We start from the raw sequence: 20,910 nt of genomic DNA on the forward strand, positions 1-20,910 counted from the left end.
ACTGTTCCATAGGTGGGGCACCTTTTACACTGCTGAGAGGCAGGACAGCGCACACAACTTTATTTCCATCTTGGTTGGGAGTAGTGAAGAGTAAGAGAGTAGGTGCGGAGTTAAGTGAAGATAGTGTGGCAACTACGGTGAGAGAGAAGAAGTTATTGATGAAGAAAAAATGTGACAATAAAGAATTATCCTGCGGACAAATGTGTCAGTAGGTGATGATTAAGAAACCTCTTAAGGTAAAAAAGAGAACTCAATATTTTCGATTCCAGTGTCAGTTAGCAGGGTCAGTAAAGGATCAGCTTTTGTAGATGGTAAGGGTTAGTGGAACAAGCGGTAGCCGGTGAAAGTAACACAGGAGCATGCTACGGTTATTAAGCACAGGTAGGACAGGTGAATGGATCACGAGTGGGGACATTGGCTGCAAGATGGGGGGGGCGGGTGAAGTCGTGACATAAGGAGGTTTGGATGTAGTACCTCAGGGGTCAGACCCTAGGCGCTGTGGGTCTATTTCCTTGAGGGAAGGGCCTAACGGCCGGGTCAGAAGGGTTCCTATTAGGTTCAAGGATTTTCTTAGGTATTCGTTTATAGGTAATAGTGTTTTTCTTGTTTTTCCTTTTGTCTATAAGCTTTCTCTCGTATATAGAGGGGGAGACAAGTATTGGTGAAGAAGTTATAGATTAGATTATCTGAGTTTTGAACAATTATTTGTATTTGCGGATGTACATATATTTTGAATGTGATGATGGTGTTTTTCTTTTGTTTATACTGTGTAAGGGGGGAGGTGTTGTACTGTATGTATAATGTGGTAAGTGGAGCGTTTACGTACATGGGGGAGGACGCTGAAGATAAGGTTCGATGCGCAGTGGCAGTTGCGGGTCGACCGTCTGTCCAGAGAGTCGCTCTGTGCCGTGGGTAAAGATATAGAAGAATTCAGAAGAAATCGAAGTTGTGTTGTTTCTTTTCACTTACCACAAGACGGCGAGTACCCGCGCCTACCCGAGCACAGTTACTCCCTATCAGCACGGGTACCGTTTCCAATTATACCCTAAGAAAGGCGCGAGACAAAAGCATCCACCGTTTCAGTGTTATTCGCCGAGTCGGAAAACGCCACCTCACGCGCCAGTTGCCACGGAAACAACCTATCACACCTGTTACGGAAGCCGGAAGTTACGTCGGAAAGCTTTTCTCAGTCGATGTTCTGCTCTCTATGGTATCCCCTCCCTCTAATACTTCTCCTCACGTGTACATGATTGGAGCACGTGACTCATGACGTGAAGTTGTCCTAGCGTCGCATAGAACAGCAGGCTTCAGATAACGGATCGGTGTATGCTGGAGGTAAGTGCTGGTGAGGTATGGGGGATGCGGGACCACCGTGTAACAGAGGCAAAATGCGTGATCGTGTGTGTGGACGGATCGTGTTAAAGCAAGGAAGATAACGAGGCGATGAAACCTAGCAAGGGTCGCAGTAGGTGCTAGGTGGGCTTGAGCTAAGAGAGTGCGCAGGGAGGCAACGAGAATACGAGTGGTTGCGGACAACAGTCGGAAGATTGCAGAGGTTTATTTATTTATTTATTTTTAATTTATTTATGCGTTTTTATATAGCGCGGACTTTACCCGAAGGTGTCAGCGCGCTTCACAATAGGAACAGAACTGATACATGAGAACATTACAAGTGAGCAAAATACAAAAGCAAACGTTACATTAAATGACGCAAAAATGACAATCGTGAGCAACAAAATACAAGAGGTAGCAAACGGTGCATTACAAAAGTGACAATCGTGAACCAACAAAATACAAGAGGTAGCAAACGGTGCATTACAGGAGGAAAAAGTGACGTGTGAGGTATCGCAGACGGTATTGTTCTAGAAGGTTCTTCTTTCCTTGTACACGGAGTTTGAGGCAAACTGTCAGGTCGCTATTTGAGACGTCTGCGTACCTGCCAAATGACTCAATGCTGCTTGGCGCATTCGGAAGTCCTGCCTTTTTAACTTACACCCATTACATTTGGGGGGTTTAAGTTTCGCTTTTGACGTGGATAGTATGTACTGCAAAATTTCAGTATGCATAATGTCATTGACTGAAACCTCGGGCTGCCTGGAGCACTCGGACATGGCATAGATGCCCCAGGGTAGCTATGGAGTTTCAGCAGTCATTTGAGACAGTGGCATTACTGCAGCTGTAGCAACAAGTAGACTGTTGGGAGTAGTACGTTTGCCAAAAACGTTTGTTACAGTCAGAGTACAACGTATGCTTTGACAGGTTCGATGGCATTTTCGTCATTGAGTACACAAATACGATATGGCATAGCGAGCAAGGTCTCCCACGCAATAGTAGGCGTTGAAACCCATCAGTCGTAATTACATAGTTTTTGGCGTTTGTATAGCGTACAGTCTACCTTTCGATGGCCTTCTAGCGCTAATTATTCGTTTTCTCGTTTACCCTCTTCGCAGCAACTATTATTTTCTTCTCAGGTCGTGCCTGAAACTCCCTGTAATAATGACTCTTATGGAATGATTTGCTTGACGTGAGTTTGGTCGCTGGATTAGTATGTCAAGTATCACCCAGTGAGTATGCAAGAAGGATCTGGTCAATAGTTGGTGTTGAAAAAAACATGACTTTAGCATATATTGCGTCCTGGACTTCAGAGAGTATGAAGAATGGTCACAAATCGTAAGTGTGTCAAATAATCTGCCTATCTTGTAATGTGCACTGGACAAAAGACTGTAAAAAGGCACTACCAAGTTTGCTGAGTTGAGATGTGAGAAGAGGTTCGGCTCAATGTTATGGTTCTTGTAATGTTTCAAAGCAGTTATACCGTCATGATACACAGGGCTATGTTGGCATCGAACATTTGTGTTACAAAATGTTGTGAGTATACTCCTGTACTGTAATGCCCCTCATGTCTGTTGTATGACCAGTGTGCCTATAAAAATGGTTTAACTTTTTTTTTTTTTAAGTGCAGAGTAGGCTTCCAACTTTGAGTATGTACGTAGGAGCGATGTGTCAAAGTGACTGCTTTAAGGCGATATGGGGTGCAGTGAATGTGCAAGGCTTTGATATGTGGGTAAATAAGACCTGGGTAGCCTTGATATTGAATAGCGTATGACAACAGTGAAGAATGAGATTATGAGTAAAAAGGGGTGTCCAGTGTAGCCATGTTCTGGGTAGACTGGTTTATAGGGCGGTCGGGCAGTGCCCGATGTGCTGATCTGACATATCAGTGTGAGGGCAGGATTTTAGCAGTTTTGGGACAGTTTTATGGCCTTTTGGGCCGTTGCTTACTGCTTCCCATATATTTCCACTTTTTTTCACTATATCCTTCGCTAATGTGGGCCACTTTTATTTTGATGCCCGGGCCTATTTTATGTCCCTGTCCGACCCTGTCCATAGTGTGTTACAGTGGCAACAGTTATTGTCTGATGGATTGGCAGAATTGAGTGTCCAGTGGTGGCATGTGCTAACATGACTGTACAGAGGAGAGACAGGCAAAAAGGGAATGTACAAATAGGCCAGGGGTTGCAGTGGATTGAGCATGGGGAGTGTGTTACATCTGTGCCAAGAGTTTACAATGTGAATACACTTATTCAGGAGAAGATGTATCATTCTTCGCCTTCTTACTACTATTTTTGCTTCTAACTTCTACTTTAGTCTTCTGAATATTCTGGTATGGCTCTTTCTTCTTTCTTGATGTCAGAGAGAATTTGATGCCTTGCTAGCATCTTCGGGATTAATCTTCATCTTCAACCAAGACCTACAAGGTTTCTACGGAAGTAGAAAGTCTCATTTGGAGACAATACAGACATTCTTTTGACATTATTGCCTCTCCCAACTACGCTTTTGATTTGTGGAATTCCTTGGAGAAAGAGACCTAATCTGCGTGTCACTTTGTCTACTGAAACGATATCTTTGTTGTCACAGATTTGTCATGTTATTTGTTATATTTCAGGATGGTTTTAATCATCACATGATGAGTTAAGACATCCAATTTAATTGTTGCCAATCTTATTCAGTGCCATTCCACTCCTATGCTTTTTCTCCAGTTTTTCCAACATTGAAGTTTGATCGTTTCCACAGCAAAGGAATTTGGATTGCACAAAACCAATCAAACCTAATACTGTTGTTCCTTTTGGGCATATTTATTCTTCAGCTGTACAAGAGAATTGTCCAAGTGTTTTGATTGTACCATCTCCATCACCAGCTGGAACAGAAAGATCAATATATTTGGCATTGTATAGAGTCTTTAATCGGATCACAAGGATAGATGTACTTTGCTTCTTAAAACTGACAATTTGGAGTCTTTACTAAACTTGATTTTTAAGGTGCTTTTCATGTATTGAGCACAAAAGAATCCAACAGATGGAAACTGACTTTCCGTGCACCATTTAGGTATTATGAATATCTTATAATGCCATTTGGGTTGTGCACTGCTCCTGTAATTTTCAACATTTTATAAAATCAATATTTTTTGATGTCTTGAATGATATTTTAATGGCTCTTTAAATACTTTTGCATAACAATAACCAATGACACCCAGACGATGATCGTCAGACTACATGAGGAATCGGCTGAGGGCGCTAAGAATTTCAGAAATTGTCTCCAGGAAGTTGCCAGCTGGGTGAGCCTTCACTCCATGTCCCTAAATGGGGACAAAACTGAAAAAATAGTTTTCTCTCGGGCCACAAATTGGACCACCTACTGATGGCTTGAGTTTCTGGAAACCTTGCTATCCCCCTCGCTTAATGCTTTCAGGTTGGCAGTAGTAATTTGCAAAAATCGGACTTTTGCAGAACATGTCCAATCTATCTGTTCCACAGGTTTCCGCCTCCTAAATATAATTAGGCAGATCCTCCATTTTATACCATTATCCGTTAGGAAGGACCTGTACAAACGCTTCTAATCCAGAATGGATTATTGTAATGTCTTGTTTTTTTGGCCTACCTAACCGGTTTACCCACAGCTTACAACTGATTCAAAATGCCGTGGGGAATTTTGGTATTGAGGAAAAAGCACACCTTAGGGGGGGGGGGGGTAAGGAGCCAGGAAGGGCTGCCACAGGGGAAGAGTGCAGCGCGCGCACAGTCGGTAGTCCGGGCCAATCCGTGTATATGCCAGGAGTTTTGGTGTTGCTTCTCCGGCGATCTTCCCGCCCACCTCCCTGCGCAATTCAGTAATTAATTCCCCCTTACTGGGGCCGTCTCGCCCCCCCCTCTTCACTATTTGGGCAGCTCGGGTGTTCTCTGTTGAATAGGATCTCACTCCAAGCTTCGGCGATGTGGGGCTTACGCAATCCCTTCAGTTCCTCCCTGTGCAGAGCCCTGCCCTCCGCCGACACCCAGCGTGGCACCTCCAGGGCCCAAGCCCAAATCTGTGGCCCCATGGCTGATTTCCATGAAATCGCAATTCGCCTCATGGCCAGGGACAGATCAATAAAACTGCTCCCGACTTTGCGCTTAGGTGGTCGGGGATATAGCCCCAAGAGACAAACCTCCACTGAGCGGGCCAACACAGGCCCAATATGTCATTAAGTTTAATCACCACTGCCTCCCAAAACTGTTGTAATGTTATTCAGTTCCACGTCTTGTAGAGGAAGTCCTCATCCAATTGCCGAGACTTTGGGCATTCCTTGGGCTCGCCTCCAAATGCAGCCTGTATGTGGTGCGGGGCCATATATGTCATATGGGCATAGTTAAATTGTAAGTATTTGAGGCGAGAACTGCAGGAGTTCATCTTGGGAGACTCTAAAACACGCTTCCATTCTGCATCAGTGAGCGTCTTATTGAGAAATCTCTCCTATTTCCTCCGAAATCTAACAACTGGGACAGAGATGCCTCCAGGAGCGATGCGTAGAACAACTTAATTTGATGCCCGGCTGTGCCCAGCTTAAGTACGGAATGGAGAACCCCATGTGTCATCGGTTTGTCTTGCCCTGCACCCCCCAGTCGCTCAAACGCCCTCAGCAGCATCTCATACAAGAGGAACTGGCCAGGTAGGACTCCATAGCCCTCCACAGAGGGAAGCAAGCATTGGTCCTGGAAACAGTCCTCGCTCGTATCGATCCCTCCAGCTGTCCATGCGGACAACTGCTATGTTCCCAGACTCGCCTGGGGCTCTCCATGGGACAGCCCTATCAGTGGCCGCGCCAGTGTGTATCTCGGGCCTGCCAGTAACTGAACCATAAATCTTCCCTAGTACTGTAAGGCTGTGGTTTACAAAGTCAATGCATAGGGCCCTTTTGTGCCCCGGTTCAGCAATTTGGCCAATAATATTCATGGGTGTTGTCCTGGCTCTACTAAGTATGTTCCTTCCTGATTTACCCCTTCCAACCACTGCGCCAGCCACTGCAATTGTGCAACCAGTTGATAAAATTCAAAATCTGGCACTCCCAGACCTCCCTCTCTCATAGGACGCTGCAGTGTCCGCAGCGATACTCTGCGTCTCCCATCTGCCCATATAAGGTCACACACTAGTGCGTCCAGTGGCTTAAATCATCCTGCAGGCATCATAACCGGTAAATTGGCGAATAATTATAACAAGCGAGGCAGCATGAGCACCTTCTTCAAGGAAATTCTGGCCATCAAGGGTCACCACAACGAGCTCCAAAAGGCCACACAAGACTGCAATGAACTTACCATCCTCCCATGGTTACCCTCCCTCATATCCTCCAGGGAGTGAATGATCTGAATACACAAATACCGAAAGGAGTCTGGCGTCCAGTTGTGCTCGTCCGGAAGATCCTCCGATCTAGTGGAAGATCCGGGAATAAGTATGTCTTGTGGCGGTTCACCTATAAGCCGGACAGGCTACCAAACCCCTCCAGTACTGCAAAAGCGGAGTCCGCCCCCCTTAGCAGCGTCATTAAGGTAGATCAACAGATCATCGGCATGCAGAGAAATTATATATGTTGTCCTGTTCAACAGTATCCCCAGCCCCTCGCCTCCTGTACGAAAAAGTGCAGCCAACGGCTCCACTGCCAATTTAAATAGCGGGGACAAGGGGCATCCCTGTCTGGTCCCGCGGGTTATTACGTACTCTGGGGAAATGGTGCTGCCCATCTTGACCCATCGCCGTTCGGGATGTAAATAACAGCTGGACCCACTTCTGCAACCCACACCCAGTCCCATCTTCCGAATTACCTCCATTAGATAGTCCCAATTGACCGTATCGAATGCTTTTTCCAGGTCACCGAGAGAAGCGCAGATCGGGTCCGGTTTTTCGCCTCAGATTGGTACAGAACCAAATACAACCGACGTAGATTATATGACGTGGTACGTGAGGGGACAAACCCGTTCTGCTCTAGGTGAATCAGATTTTTCATGTAGGGGAGCCGTCAGAGTGCCAGTATTTTACTAAGTAACTTCAAGTTGGTGTTGAGCATAGACAGAGGTCTATAGTCCCCCACTCCGGCTTCTAAGCGCTCGGTCTTGTGGAGTGTATTACAGTTGCGGATCGTGTAGAGGGCGGCAAGTGTCCCAAACGAAGGGCTTCATTATACATGGTTACCAGGCGAGGGGCCAACTCGATTACATATTCCGCATAAAACTCAGCAGACGGGCCATCTGGGCCAGGTGTTTTGCCTACAGCCAGCAGAGCTATGGCTCCCCTGACCTCCTGAAGAGTGATCGCGCTCCCCAGTTCTTCCACAGTGTCTTCCTCAACCTCCATCAGGGCCAAGGGGGACAAGAAGGTGGCAATCTCCTCCCGCGAGAGTGCCGGCGGTGCCATGTACAGTGTTTCATAGTATGTTTGAAAGGCACTGTTTATCTTATCCGGGTCGTACTCAGTTTAATCCTCCACAACATTGATCCGGGTAATATGAGATCCCCTAGATTCAGGCCTAATGAGCCACGCCAACAACCGCCCTTTTTCCCTTCCTCGCTCTGCACTTTGTCCATATATGCTCTGTAATCGGGTGATCTGAGCCTTTCCAAAGCCTCATCATGCTGCTTCCACTTAGCCAATAATTGATCCTGGGCTCGGGGATCCAGCCCCTGCATATTATCCAGGGTCCGCAATTCCCCCTCAATCTCTGTGAGCTCGTTATGAAGTAACCTCTGTATTCCAGCGGTTTTCCCCATGCAGTGCCCCCGCACCATTCCCTAAAAAGCCTCCCACTCACCTAAGGCCGTAGATGCGGTGTCCACATTCTCGGTAAAATATGCGTCTACTACTCTACTACAGTGTGCAACGACTCTGCAAACTGCACACCCTCCAAGGCCACAGGGCCGAGTTGCCATGGAGGTATCTGGGGTCTATGCCTTTGGGGGTGGAGAGTCAGCAGCAAAGGGCTGTGGTCTGAGTATTCCCAGGTATTCGGTAGAGTGGATGAGAGAGCCAATGGTTTGTGAGCACCAAAATGCATCAATTCTCATGTGGAGGTGGTGCAAGTGCAAGTAATAAGAGTATTCCCTGTTCACACTGTGTTGCAGGTGCCATATAAATCCCAATGGGCCATCCACCCCTGCAATCCCGCTGCTGTCCTGTGCGTCCGTGCTCCCACCAGGGTTGGGCGAGAATGGTCCAGTTGTACATCCGCTACACAGTTAACATCTCACACCACCAACTGCCCCACCGCTATATGCGCAGAAATGGATATCAAGTATGTCAATTGGCTCTGATTGGGAGCGTAGCAGCAACAAAGTGTTAGCTCCTGCCCCAGCAGTCGTCCTGCCACCAGCACACACTGACCATCTGTATCCACTCAGGTGTAGGTCACTGCGAAGGGGACCCCTGGACGTACCCATATCAACACCCCTCCGGGCAAAGGCAGAGTATACAGTGGCATAAACTCCCCCCCCACCTCCCCCCCCCCCCCCCCCTCCATCGCAACAGACTCACCTCGTCCCATGTTAAATTCATTCTGGCTTTTCTGGATACATTGCGTATATGTGCTTGTGCTGAGGCCCATTGTTGATTTGAAAGCCTGTGTCTGCCCATTTGTCCTTAAGAGTGGGGAAATTTGTATTGTGGGCGTCTAGTAGTGCTTTATACCGCACCATGATAGCCCGTCTGGCATTCCCATAGTTAATTAGGGTTTGCAGGGCTGGGAAAGTTAGGGTTCCATACGCTCTGGTCCCCAAAATAGTTGTATTGAGTTCAGTTGTGCGACCAGTATTGACGCTCTTCCAGGGGTGTGGAATTCTTATAGCCCAACGCCCAGGACATATTGTTTGGGGCTAACGACTAAAGGTTTTTATTTTTATTTTGTTCCATGGTACAAGTAGTACCAACACCCTGCAGCACAAACCATTCGGCTGCCTGTTTACAGTGAAACATTATGGATCAGAGAAGGGAATTGTCTACTGCTACGGTAATGTGTGTGTCCCTATGTTAATGCTATTCAAAATTATATTTATGGTTCAATAATACAGAGCCTTTATTATTAAGGTGAGCACCCGCAGGAAATGTTGTTAGCTCGTTTTGCTCTACTTACAGTGGTTCCAGTATAAAAATGTGCACACTTTTGCCAAGTTTAACAATATGAGGCTACGTGTAATGCTTCCAGAATGCTCTCTGATAAGATGCAAATATCTGTAGAAGCATGGTTGTGAATTTAATAAAAATATCTACTTGTTAATGGGACATGTTGCTTCTTAAATCTACTTGTCCTGTAACAAAATCCCACTTGTCCCATTTGGTGCCATATCATCGACGCAATCTCATTACATAAGAGCACTGATAATAGCCTCTCTGATTATGCCAGGGCTCATACTATAGTAAGGTCTCAATAGTAGCAATTCCCTTATTTTGCCCAATTTCCGCAGATCTGCATACTGGGATTTGATGTAGCGGTAAGCAATAGTTCCAGAGTAGTAACGCTCTTTTGAGTTTGTTCAAACCTACTAATTTGCATGTTTTGGGGTTCTCAGCAGCTCTAATCGAATCTTCTCCCATACTGAGAAAGGTTGGAAATTTACTACTTGACAAGGGAAGAAGTAAAACTTCTTCTAGAGTTGGAAAAAAAGTGGTAGGAGGGAAAGTGAACTTGTAAACGGTCAACAGATTTTTGCTTGAGCAAATCTAAACATGAATATTTGCTCGTGCTAAAATAAATATTTTCTAGGAGTATGATATCCAGGCCTACTTGTGTAAATTTGTGTGAATTCATGAAAGAATGTAAATTGCACTTATGCAAGAACACATACCGTGGATGCACCTTTGTGATTTTCATTAAGAATTGGTAATTTAATTAGGTCTGGTGCTAACCAAGATCTTTTGTTTTTATTAAAAGTGTATCTCTTTCTCTATTGGCTGGCTTCACTGTGGCAGTATTCAGCGCTTTCGCAAGAAGCATATCAGCACGCAATCTTTTGTTCTATAATGGCAAGGGCCCAGCAGCTCCTACAATAATAACGTTTTACAAAATCCATGTCAAAACAAGACAACCATTGACAAAACCAAAAGGCTGGCCACCAATGCCAGATTTATTGGCTTTGCCAACGCTTAGTTATTTTCATGTTTCCTATAATCCAGTTGAAACTGATTATACTGATTTCCCATTATGAATATTTTTTTGAGAAATACTAGCATGTATCAACACATTTTACTAACTGATGCTTTAAGGAACTGGTACCTAAAAATTTCAGTCATTTTTTTGCATTAGTTTGTGAATATTTTATTTTGAAAGCAAAGAATCATCAATCTTGCTTTCAAGCTTCTGCAGATATTTGCATCTTATCCGAGAGCATCATATGTAGCTTCATTTTGTTGAACTTTGCAAATGTGTACATATTTTTATACTGGAACCACTGTCAGTAGTACAAACTGAGCTTACAACATTTTCTGTGAGTGCTCACCCTAATAATAAAGGCTTTGTATTAATGAACCATGAATACAAGTTTGAATAGCATTAACATAGGGGTACAAATACTACCTTAGCAGCAGACAATTCCCTCATCCATAATGTGTTACTGTAAACTGGCAGCCAAATGGTTTGTACCGCAAGGGGTTGGGCCTAATTGTCCAGTGTATAAAATAAACATAAAAACCTTTTGTCCTTGACCCCCAAACAATATGTCCTGGGTGTTTATAGGAATTCCACACCCCAATCAGTAATCCGTATTTAGGAGGTATAGCTGTCTATAGAAGCGCATCTCCAATTGGGTCTTCACCAGCTTGGGTAGGATTACTGTCATTGCTTCCCCAAAGGCTGCTCGGAGGACACCCTCATTATGGGGTGAGGTGGACTAGAACTCTGCTGGAAGTCCATCTATCCCACACGTTTTGTTTCATGCTTTTTGGTCAATCGTGATTTTCTCCACAGACAGCACCCCATCTACGGTATGGTGCTGTAGAAGGTCAAGGTGGGAGATCGGCAATCTGTCCAAGTACTCCCATAGTGAGTTGTCCTCACACTCCACCTCCGCGTTATAGAACAAAGTGTAGTGATCAAAGAAGACACTGTTAATATTGACCTGTGTGTTCAACACAAGGCCCCCAGGGATCGAATAGCATTCAAGGGGGCTCTGGGTACCGAAAACCTCAGGCGCCATGCCAGTACTCATCCAGCTCTATCCTCTTCTGCATGTTGCCTAGCCAGGCATTCCGCATAGTCTAACTTCTCGACTCAAGCAACCACTGCCCTTTGTTCCCTTTTGAGAGGGAGGGGGTCACCTCATTGTTTTTCCCTGTGTCAGTTCCTGCCCTTCTCTACCTCCCATATGGCTTGTTTTAGTATCTGAGTTTGCAGTACATGTTTTACCTGATATGGGGTTCTGATGCACAGACCCTGTGTGACTACTTTTAAAAGCATCCCACTGAACCCTTGCCACAGTGGCAGTCTCCTCATTGTCAATTGGTGATGTGTGTGCCCAAGGTGTCTCTAAAATCCATGTCTTGTAGTGCTGGACTGTACACTTTCCAGGTGGGTATCAACGCTTTCCATCTGCCCCACTGTATTGTCATTTTGATGGGGGTTGTGTTCAGAAAGTGTTTGGCCCTGGTACTCGGTGACTGCGATCTGGGATGCCATGTGGGAGTTGCACAATAGCAAGTCTGTCTGGTATGTAAATGGTGGACTGGGGAGAAGAACATATACTCTCTTGTACTGGGATACATGGAGCACCACATCTCAATCAGTTGCCCAGTTGTAAGCCAGTTCTTTAGGGCATTCCTTTTCTGGACGTCGATCCTCCTTGCAGGGGAGGTAATGATCTGTCCAAGGTGATAAAGTGAACAGTATTGAAATCTCCTCCACTGTATACTAGGTGCTGTCAAGCTGTGTATTATCTTGGGGGTGAGGCTTGCCAAAACTGTTGTGGATTATTGTTAGGTGCATAAAGTGCCAGCAGGGCGATCTGAGCCCCATTTAGTGTCCCCTCTGACCCACAGAGTGGTGGATCCTGAAGGCAGATTTGTGGTTGTAATGTTTGCAGTACTCCTGGAGCCACCCCGACGAGTACTCAACTAGTGTTTCCGGAGTAAGCGGTACCAAAAATGTGGCCTCTCCTTCTACTCTGCAGTATTTGAAGTTCTGTGGCACTCGTGCATTTCTTGCAGGCATGAAATGCGTGTCTGCCTACGCCGCAGGTAGGAATATATCAGATGGAGCCATCTAGGGATAAATCAAAAACAACAGAAACTGTATAATGGGACGCACTGTTCACTAGCCCCTCAGGTGCTCTATGTTTTTAGTAAAATACAATATTTCAAGCGTTTTCAAAAAATATTCATGAATAATCCAAAAGAATGTAACATTTATCTGTGTATACACACTAGAAAAAATCCAACGTCATAGTCATTCATAAACCTGAGACATTTCGCATTGTATCTTTGTCTTTTATTCTTCTTAATTCACGATGTCCAAAAATTAGGAACAGTTCTTGCGTGATAATATTGGCAATATCCCTGGCAACACCCAATGCATTTCGGTATCAACCTTCATCAGGGGAATAACTGCAAATAACAAATATAATCTATGACTAATAAGTCGTTCATTTGAAGAAATTAACTAGTGTACAATGAAACAAGAGATAAACCAAACCGGTTACATCATGCTAGTGAATAAGTGTTTGTCATGCTCACAAAACACCATAACAAAAATCTCCACATGTGCCTAGTGAATACACTGAACTGTGTGTGTACCTTAACTCCCAATGATTATATCATGCTTAAACCACAAATGCACTCCCTACCTTGCCTTTATACAAATAATGTCCGAAACACACGTGTTTCAGACACCTTCAAATCACTCTGTGTGAGAGAGCCAAAAATTAAAATCAAAATTGAAAACAAACCTCTAGGAATAAATCTCTTAGAAATAAATCATATCCATCTTCAACTAACTATTTCACTCTTACCTCACAAACTGAGTTCGAGCCCTCCTGTGTGACCGCCGTATCTCTGTGTAAAACGTGTAGTGTTGAGCCTCTATAAAAAGCAAAAACGGGAAACCAAGTAAACTACCTATACTATGCTTATCAATCAAAAATACTTGTGGTGCTCCGTGTACATCTATGTCATAAACCTACCGTGATTCTAAAACCAAAGATCCAATCTTCCTCCTCTCGGTGTTCTCCTCACCACTTCCTCCTTACGCGCTTGCTCGAAACACGAAAAACGTGTACGCGCTGCCTACTTAGTCCCCCTACTATTTCACTAGCTCAACAATGAAAACCAATGACGGACTCAATGTTCCGAATCTTACTGCTTCAAAATGGCCACCTCCATATCACTATAGTCAGTATTCGGATATGTGAACCTAAAATAAACGAAATAATAGAAACAAAACCAAATATGGAAACGAAACCACATAATAATACCTAATAAATAATGATATTAAACTACCCCTCTCACCTACGTATAATAATAATAATAATACCCAAGTAAGTGTGTTAGTTCAAGCAAATGTTATTCTAGATATAAACCATTGATGATCAAGGATCCAACTCGAATATGTCTAATAATGCTGATATGAACTAAATGCTCACCTAAACTCATGTGTGTTCACCTAGATATTTTGTGAGCTTGAAAAACCGCATTTGTAAATGTATCAATGCAATTACAGTAGAAAACATAACAATGTGCTTCATACAAGTGACAGATTATAAAAAACATGACATCTCAATCTTATCATTGAGCCCATAGGGTATGAGTGTTCTCAGTGCCCGTATCCAATAAGTTTCTCTTTGTGACAATGAACGGGTAACGTCAACATGTCTTGATTCCAACACTCTCTCCAATACTGTAAATTTCAACTGTGGCATAGTATGACCATGTTCTTTCCAATGCACAGCCAGACAGAATTTCATCTTAGCAGTTCTTATCATACTTTTATGTTCTGTCATGCGAACCTTTACTTTTCTCGTTGTCCGCCCAACATATACAAGCCCACATGGGCATTTGATTGCATACACCAGCATCTCCGAGTTACAATCGGAGGTGTGTTTCAACATTATATCTTTGCCTGTGTGTGGATGTGTAAACTTGTTTCCTACTAAAACATTCCCACAATGACCACAATTATGACACTTCATCATCCCCTTTTGTCCCAAATCAATCGTAGCCTGTTTGCCTTGTTTAAGTATCTCTTTCAGATTCTTAGATCTGGAATGTGCAAACAAAGGTTTATCCGTGAATACTTGTGTAAAATCAGGCTCTTGTTCTATCAATACCCACCGTTTCAAAATACATTTTTTTATTGCAGTTGCTACAGTAGAGAATATCAATACACATACTTCTCTCTTTGCTGATGCTTTGGGTACTTTCTCAAGCAATTTCGACCTTTGCATAATACAAGCTCTCTCTTTAGCATTGTTTAATACATTATTAGGATAACCCCTTTGTACATAGTCTTGACGCATGTTCTCAATTACCTGTAATCCCTGACATTCATCAGAAAAAATCCTTCTAGCTCTAATAAACTGAGACAATGGCAAATGTTTTTTCAAAGAATGCGGATGAAAACTATCAAAATGCAAGGCATTATTCCTGTCAGTCGGTTTCTTGAACACATTTGTGACTAAAGTATCTCCACTTCTTGATATCAATATATCAAGATATTTGATTTGCTCAGGACTGATAGTGTATGTGAATTTGATGGATTGAAGGATTTTAACACTTATTTTGACAAAAGCCATTGACTTGGGCTGGATAGATGAACAGACCAAGAGATATCTTACCACTGAACATCCCAGGCGACCCAATATATACATGTTGCCTAAAATGCACAAAGACCCAAAAGATCCACCATTCCGCCCCATTGTGGCAGGTTGCGGTTCACTTCATGAGCCTCTTGGTAAATACCTTGATCATTTTATGCAATCGTTGGTGCAACAATGGTCCACCTTTTGTACAGGACACCACTGATTGTCTTAAGAAACTGCAGGGAATTACATTTTCCGCTAGTGATGAATTATGGTTATGTACAGTGGATGTATCAGCATTGTACACATCCATTCCTCATGTAGAAGGATTAGAGGCAGCAGAATGAATGCTCTTGAGGCATGATTATGAGGAGAGTCATAATCTGTTTTTGATGGAATTACTTCACTTTTGCCTATATCATGGGTATTTTCAGTGGCAGAATCGCTTTTACCTTCAGAAGACGGGCACGTCAATGGGTTTTACGGGGGCGCCCACATACGCTAATACATTCATGCTGAATAGAACAGAAAAACCCTGCCATGGTCAGTTTGGAGGTCCCACCGGGGGATCCTTACATTTAAACAAGGGTGACGAGATGTTACATATCAGAGCGAGCACAGATAGACATACAACTTTTGAAGAGAAATATATATATATTTTATTGATCATTAATTAGGCTGAATTTGATGTAGACAATTCAAAATCGGGAATAGGAAAAACATATAAAATGCCAGTTCATTTAGAATCTAAGATATATAGTGCTATACAATATTTACAATGACATACATCTATACAGGTCCTGCTCACTCCCACAGTCATCCACTGCAAATATTCTCACTCACAACCTCAGTCAATACACTTTTTTATACATTCACACACAAACAGTTATAAGTAAGCATGGTAGCCTGCAGAGCAGATTTAACAATGGCTGCTAGGACTGAGATGGTAATATGGAGGCAACATAGAGTACATGAGATGGTAGAACAGGAGTTGCATAGGTGCCATCCATACGGGTCACGCCAACGCGCGTTTCGATGCGAGGCCTATTTAGGCTGCACCTTCATCAGGGCGAGGAGGGCCATGGGGAGCAGGGACAAGAGCACTGTGAATGAAGAAAAATTTAATTTAAAAAGATATTCTTGTATACAGTGGTTATTCGAGATTCTTCGACATATTACTTTTAAATACTCGAAACATATTCACATCATGGGTCTGGTTTCAGGATAACAATTTATACACAGTAGGCGTTAAAAGAGAAGGAATTTTTCTGGCACATGGTACTAGAGAGAATATCTCAGGGTGTATATCATCGCTCTGATATGTAGGCGTCACTCAGTACAATTATGAGTTCCTCTGGGGAGGTGTGTTCACAGGGGCTCGTCAGAACATTCATTCATACATCATATTACTTAGGGGGGATAGATCTCTACGGGTCAAGGGCTGTTTGCTCTCAGTCCCTGCAGGGGGACTCCAGGGAGGTTGGATTACTGGGTCAGGGGAGTGAACAATAAGGAACTGAATCCAACTACTTGATAGTTACATCGGGTACTTACCAGTTTAACACACACAATGCGGTGGTTATATAGGGGGGTCACCACTTAGTGGGGTGACAGGTTCAGCTTAAGCGGAGGGCACTGAGCAAATTTTGAAGTGCCGTCTCCGGATGATATTTCTTCTTCACCTTTAGTTTCCTCGGGTTATGGTTTCAGTTTCCAAGGGGTCCATGGGGTGGGCAGTTCTGTGCATGACAAGAAAGAAGGACAGATCAAGTATGGTGCATCTGGGAACGTAGGCCGAGTGGGAAGGGTTTAGATAAAATCAGAGCTAAGGATTCTGCTCATTCAGACTAATTGCTGGGTTTTAGATAAGTACACATGGGTACCTGAAAAGGGTAGGGTGGGGTAGGATGTTTCACACGAGGGCGGGTTCCTTAATTGTTCAGCCGTTCCATTAAGGATAAATGTTTTTCAGTTTACACCAGGGGGTCGCTCCAGTTCACGGTGTCACTCCCTGCGGAGCACATGATTATGCATTAGCAATACCTATTGATGTGGCTAAGGCAGGGAAAAAGCAATACCGAACAAACAGGACTTTAGGATTTATAGGGCAACATGTGCATACAATGGTAGGGTCCATATATCTGCGAGAGATTAATAAGCTGTAAACAACCAATTATATAGCTGCTAAAGGAACTCACAGGGTTCGGGTGTCCAGATTAGCGTCCTCGGGTGACGGGGCTCAATATAGAGTCTAGGCGAATTGGGTGGATACGCTGGGTTCTCCTTCTGTGTGGAGCAGCGAGGTGCGCCCTATAGAGATGACAGGGAGTTGGAATACATCACATCGGGATGAGTTTAGCCTTAAGGGAAAGGGGCGAGCGGATGAAAAACAGGCGATCTCTTACCTCGAGCTGAAGGGGCAGGGGCTCTCAGGACCATCAACGCGCTCCGGGCAGGGGATACAGATAGGTGCCGGGGGCGGTGGGGGCGGTCCTGCCGAATGAGATAAAACAGCAGGTTAGCGGGGCTCAGTGCGGAGAATCGGCGTCCTTCCCCTGATCGTCAAATAGTCAGGTGGGCCGTCTGGTTACCTGATAGGAGAGCGGTTACACGGACCGCAAAGCGGCGTCCTCTTCAGGGGGAGCGGGGGCAGAGAGAGCCTCTAGATCACAGGGTTTTTTTATATGATACGTATTCCTGATGGATATCAGGTGTCTGTAAGCGCAAGGAAAGCGCCGACGGACAGGAGCTCTCCAAGGGATAGGATGGCGGCCATGGTGGAATGGGGAGAAAGGATTGAGGGAGTGCGCAATTTTTAAGGAGACCAAGGGGTCACCACGGCGGCCATTTAGAAGTGGCTGATTTTAAGGAAATGTCGCAGTGTTCAGAAGTGAGCATGGTATAAAAACACATAGGTGGGCCTTATAACGGGGTAACATGCCATGGGCATTCTTCATAGTGGCCTAGGGGAGTTAAGTCCTAAACGGGAATACGGAGCAACAATTCCAGAAAGGCTCATTAGGTTGAGGACAAGGTGTATGGGCACACATGGGGGCCTCATAATAGGGCATTATGCCATGGGCATTCCTCGTTATGGCCTTTGACGACTGAGTTGAACATAAAAATCCAAAATACCTCCCTTTTTCTACGGAGGTTGGTGGGGTCAACTCCGGGTTGGGCCACGATTTTCTCAAGTATAAACCATCGAAGGTCTTTTTCATTATGGTCTTCGTCCAACCAATGAGAGACCAGGGGAGCAGATGTTTTTCTGTTTCGGATATTGGAGTTATGCTCCCCAATCCTCAGACGGCATTCCCGTCCCGTTTCTCCAATATAAGGGAGATTGCACTGGCAGAGGATCATGTAGACCACGTTGGCCGTCCTACAGTTTGTCATTTTTTTGTTTCGGGCCACCGAGATAGTTCGCTCAGTAGTGCTCACTGATTCGCCTACTATGGCATGCGGGCAAGCATGGCATGTGCCACATCTGTGGTTGCCAAAAATGGGTTCTGAGTTAGTGATGGCTTTCTGGGTGCTGATAGTGGTTTCCACTACTTTGCCCCTAACAAGATGGTTTTTTAGGTTTCTGTTTCTTCTGAAAGCGAAAATCGGTCGCTTGAGTGGGGTTTGGTCTTTTTCCAGATTAAGTAAATGCCAACTGGAGTTGATGATCTGCCGTATTTTGTGATTCATGTTGGTGTGATGAGTCACATACACAAGTTGTTCTGATGCGTCCGGTTCTTTGGGATCGAACATCGCATCTCGGTTGGCATATCTAGCTCTTTTAAATGACTCCTTAATGAGTTTTCTAGGGTAACCACGGTGTATGAGTTTTTCCTTTAGGATGTCAGATTGATATAGATAATCTCTCACATCCGTGCAGTTCCTTCTGATGCGGAGAAACTGACTGTACGGAATGCTGTCCTTTTGGTTAGTGGGGTGGAAACTGGAATATTGCAGGAGGGTGTTTCTGGCAGTGGGCTTGGTGTATAACGATACCTTTAATAGGTTGTCCTGATGTTCCACCCATAGGTCAAGAAATTCGATCCTCTGAGCACTGTGATGACAGGTGAAATGTAGATTGGGGTCAGCGGCATTAAGCCAGGCGATGAACTCTTCTAGGGATGAATCGTCCCCCTTCCAGATTAGGAAGATGTCATCGATAAATCGACGCCAGCCTCGAACATTCTCGTGAAAGGGGGCGATTTCGTTGAAGATGTTAATGCGTTCAAATTCTCCCATGTAGAGACAGGCAATGCTGGGTGCACAACTGGCCCCCATGCTGACCCCATTGGTCTGTTTGAACAGGGAGTTATTGAATTCAAAGTAATTCTCCTGTAAGACCAGTTCAAGGCATTGCAGTATGAATTCCGAGTTTGTTATGTCAGTTTTGGCACTAAGGATATTTTCTATAGTGTCATATGCTCCTCTTTGGGGGATGTTAGAGTAAAGAGATTCGACATCGAGAGTTACAAGTAGCTCTCGATTGGCGAAATATGGAGTTCCTTCCACCAGGCTGATGAAGTGTCCGGTGTCTTTGACATAAGACTCAAGCTCAATGACCAGGGGTTGAAGGAATCTGTCTATATATTTGGACAGGGGCTCAGTAGCCGACCCAATGGTGGAAACTATGGGTCGTAGGGAGGGGTCCTCACAGTTCTTATGTGTTTTGGGGACCCCATATATGATCGGTATCCTGGTGTTAGTAGGAGTGAGAAATTCTGCCTCTGATTCACAAATCCAATTAAGATCCACAGCCTTCGTCACCCTGTCGAGGATTTCTTGTTTCAGGGCAGGTTCAGGGTCTTTGAAAACCTTTTGGTAATGCCCAGAAGAGGAGAGCAGATCATTCATTTTGTTGATGTAGTTGGATGTTTCAAACATAACAATGCCCCCACCCTTATCGCAGGGTTTAATGGTGATGTTATTATCGCCCTTCAGGGTTTTAAGGATGGCCTCTTCATCACTGCGAAGGTTGGACTCGGGTATGGGGACATATTTAATCATTTTGTCAACCTTAGAGATCACTGCTTTCTCAAAAATGTTGACCTCGGGGCCCAGCATATCAAGGGAAGGAGTAAAGGAGGAAGGTGGTTTCAGTCCAGATTTGTTCTCTGAATCTGTGGTATTGGGTCTGTCCAGGAAATATTTCTTTAACCGGACTTTTCTAAGGAAGAGGTGTAGGTCTTTGGTGAATTCGAACTTATCAAAGTTCGCAGCGGGTACAAATGATAATCCACGAGTGAGTAGGTTTATAGCCATTGGGCTAACTTCCTTCTCAGTGAGATTGAACACCGGAATACCTTTTATGTTTTCCAGTATTGATGGCTGCGAGTTCGAACATACATTTGTGGTTGTCCTCGACCCGGACGGTAGTTCCTCGCTTGTTGGGCTCCCGGGGGTGGGCGTTGATTGCCCCGGCGGTTCCCTAAAAAACGATTCTGAGCATTGGTACGTTCATATCCTCCACTTCTATTGGGTCTATTGGTATTATAACCCTGGTCATAACTGGGGTTGTGTTGTTCTTGATTCTCCCCCTCTGAGTCGGTAGTGTCCGAAAAGGTGGTGACCCTTTTATTACCCCAACCCGATGTAGGGGCTCGAGGATTACCTTCATCCTGGTTGGTGTAATATCCAGGGGCAAGATAGGGATATGCTCGCTCCTGGGAGTACTTTCGGATATCCTTGCGAAGTTTGTCAGTTTTCCTTTTTAACAGATAATCTGTAAAGGAATCCAATTCCTGATCTATTTCCTCGAGTTTGCTTTTGCCAAGATCGACCGCATTGGCATCTTTGAGCTTGTTTTCTAGTTCCAGTATTTCCTTATCCA

The 20,910-nt window shown here is 44.5% G+C and overlaps 1 protein-coding gene and 1 long non-coding RNA gene across 3 annotated transcripts in view; one reads left to right on the forward strand and one right to left on the reverse strand.

The window, feature by feature from the left end:
* Window positions 1-1,093, reverse strand: part of LOC144782715 (uncharacterized) — a 319,661-nt gene extending 318,568 nt beyond the window's left edge. Inside the window, exon 1 of the long non-coding RNA XR_013601219.1 lies at window positions 970-1,093. This is a non-coding gene — a long non-coding RNA (uncharacterized LOC144782715). The remainder of the gene's footprint in view (window positions 1-969) is intronic.
* Window positions 1,094-1,174: 81 nt separating this feature from the next.
* CIPC (CLOCK interacting pacemaker) overlaps window positions 1,175-20,910 on the forward strand; it is an 86,795-nt gene continuing 67,059 nt past the window's right edge. The window contains exon 1 of one of the 2 annotated variants that reach the window (XM_078659949.1): window positions 1,175-1,335. The gene's annotated coding sequence lies outside the window, so the exon portion shown is untranslated. Of the gene's footprint in view, window positions 1,336-1,423; window positions 1,556-20,910 lie in introns of those variants that run through there. The other variant, XM_078659950.1, reaches the window with a different exon arrangement.

Source organism: Lissotriton helveticus, chromosome 9, assembly GCF_964261635.1.
Source record: "Lissotriton helveticus chromosome 9, aLisHel1.1, whole genome shotgun sequence".
Lineage (NCBI taxonomy): Eukaryota > Metazoa > Chordata > Amphibia > Caudata > Salamandridae > Lissotriton > Lissotriton helveticus.